The sequence below is a fragment of the Lycium ferocissimum genome, chromosome 9, assembly GCF_029784015.1.
Source record: "Lycium ferocissimum isolate CSIRO_LF1 chromosome 9, AGI_CSIRO_Lferr_CH_V1, whole genome shotgun sequence".
NCBI classification, from domain to species: domain Eukaryota; kingdom Viridiplantae; phylum Streptophyta; class Magnoliopsida; order Solanales; family Solanaceae; genus Lycium; species Lycium ferocissimum.
The window spans coordinates 26,588,820-26,591,767 of record NC_081350.1 but is presented as its reverse complement, the minus strand read 5'-3'; the positions used below and the strand labels follow the sequence as shown (position 1 = coordinate 26,591,767).

The window sequence follows — 2,948 nt, the reverse complement described above, 5'->3', positions numbered from 1 at the left end:
TCCGCATAACTTTGATAATTCCTTCACAAAGCTTATGCCGGGTCCGGCATAAAAGTTTCTTTTGTTATGCCCCCATCGCATAAACTTGTTAAGGATTTACTAAACTTATGCCGACGGGGGCATACTTATGCCTTATGGGCAAACTTTGCCCTCGAAGCATATATATGTATTTTTTCAAGCATATAAACCAAAGTTACATGGAAAAGTATTATGCCGCAACCAAATGTCCATCCCGTATACAAATTCACACTTTGCCTGGCAATACAAAGTAGTTAGCAATTGTTGATAGACTTGAGTAAATTTGGCATTAAGTGCCACTCGATCGATCTTCGTAGTGCAAGTGCACTCCAAGAAACATTTTCCCATCTTTATTTTGAATGCTCCATCACAAAAGGACCGTGGTACGGATTGTTGGTATGGCCGGGGTACACTAGAAGAATAGGGAAATGCAAAAATGAAATCAAATGGATCTCACACATTGCTAGACACAAATCGTGCACGCTCCATTACTTGCTTGCATTTTTGGTATGCTAGTGGCATTGGTTTGAGAAAGGAACCTACTCGTATTTCAAAATACTCAGCTTTCTTCCCGATAGACTTTGCGAGAGAGATTGCACAACATATTCACATCCAAGGCAGAACAACTTCAAATGGCAGAGAGCTCTTCGTTATGAATTGCTATCCCTAGCTAAGTGTAGTTGATTGAAAACTCATTTTTTTTTTAATGTAATAGTTGCTCCTAGTTTGACTTATACAAGTTAGCGAGTAGGAATTTTACCATGTACAGCTTGAAGGTCGGCTTTAACTTTGTCTTTCGTAAAAGTTTTTTGGATGGAATAAAATAGACTTTCAACCAAAAAAAAAAAAGTTTGCCTTATAAGGCAAAGTTTAAAATTTTGTACGCCTCTCCGGCATTTTGTCTCGAGGGCGTATTTTTAGTTATGCCGATCCGCATAGTCTTAACTTTTTTAAAAGATTGCATGCCGGATCCCAGATACACTCCCCGCCGCCTTGCGAAATTATTTTTTTATTTTATGCCCGAGCGGGGGTTCAACCCGAACTTCAGCGTATTCGCTCATCTTTCCAAGCAAAGCGCAAAATTTAAAGACCACAAATATGAAGGGCAAAATTTAAAGACCACAAATTTGAGGGCAAAATTTAAAGACCACCCCAAACGAAGGGCAATCCGTGCAAAAAAATGCACTTCATCAGCCAAATAATCTGGGCCACTATTAATGGATTAGCGTAAACTCTACAACGGCAATTATCTTTACCCAACTCCTAAAAAGGGTAAAAGAATCGAGTTAAAATAAAAGGAGGGTTGGGTTAATTTGGGTGGCAAACCTGGGTTAAAATAAAAAGGGTCGTGTTAAGGTTTTTTTTTTTTTTTTTTTTTTTTTGTGTGTGTGTGTGTAATGCATGTGGCATATCTGGTATTAAGACATCAAAAAAGGCTATTACTTTTATGTACAACTATTAACAAATGGCATAACAGCCATTTCGCTAAGTTCAATAGCATGTTTGAGCCTTTTTCTTTAATTTATACAAGTAAACTCTCATGAATATACAACCTAGTATATCATTCAAATTAAACATGTACGAAGGGAGATCAGATTAGTCTAATTTCTGCTGGTAAAATTCAACGAGCCAAAAAAAAAAAAAAATGGAAAAGAAACCGTTTGGTCTAGGAAACAAACCATGATATATTTCATCAAGAATGCATATGCTCCAATCAAACAGAGCTCATTGTACTCTACCTCTATCTCAGAGATTCATGAAGGCAGTAGTAAAGAACCAACCAAAACCCACAAAACAAATATGTACATCAACATTCAAGATTAGTAGTACCTACTACATATCTCTATTACCATTCCAAAACAGAACATAGTGACATTTATCTTGTTATCTCTCTTGGTGTTATTAGTGGCTTAGTGATACCCAAGTGGTTCTGGAGAGTCCTTCAGCTGTTGTCTTTGATAATGAATGTCCTGCAATCATAACCACATAAATTAGTTAACCAACACTTCAGAAACAAACATCAATCACTAAAACAGTATCTCAATTCCAAGCGAGTTAAGATCAACTATATGAATTCTTACGGATGCAAAGTGGTTGACATCACGATGATGAGCCTCATCAGCCCTAACAACCAACATCACGGAGAGTGTAGTCTTTAGGCAGGCGCCAGTAATCAATGGCAATAGCAGGAGCGGGGACGTTCTCAATGGTACCCTTGTCCAATTCCTTGAGGAACTCAGTGTAGGAATGGATAGCCTCTTCTTCCAAGTACCCCACAATACGATGAGCCAACTTTGGGGAAAGAAGGTAAGTCGCAAAGTAGGCGTTGAAGAAGACACCTTGCACTGTGAAGACCAGGGCTCGCTCGTACCACTTTGGCTTAGCAACTTCCATGAAAGTCATGACATGCATCCTCTCAATTTCAGCTTCTTCGAGCAGTGCTTTGATCCATCCACCACTCTGTTCGAATCGTCTCAGTGACTTGCAGTGCAACAACATACCTCCCACCATTCCAGGCACTGCGGCAACAGTTTCCAGCATCTTTGCTCTACAACCATATCTCCTCTGTACCACAAAAATTAATCAGCTCTGATGTTTCTTGGTAATTCTCTTGCTTTTTATTATATTGATAGCATAAAAGAAAATTATTCTTGAAAATTGATCTATAAGGCAGGGAATAAAAGATGATTTTAACAACATCAGCAACTACTATTAATATTGTTATTACTCCACGCTAAAAAGAATAACACGATCAACACTTCGGAGTCAAATTGCTATTCCTAAATAACAATCTTTTCAAACGCTTTTTAGATTTTCTTTTTTTTTAACTATAATAAATGGTATATATTGGATTTTTTAAAATGTATCCAAACGTGAATATTCTATTTTTAAAGAATAAATCGATGCACAATTTTCAAGCTGATCATTGT

General features: G+C 37.5%; 1 pseudogene; it reads right to left on the bottom strand.

The window, feature by feature from the left end:
- Positions 1-1,905: 1,905 nt before the first annotated feature.
- LOC132069352 (ubiquinol oxidase 2, mitochondrial-like) lies at positions 1,906-2,580 on the bottom strand (annotated as a pseudogene).
- Between the last annotated feature and the right edge of the window lie 368 nt (positions 2,581-2,948).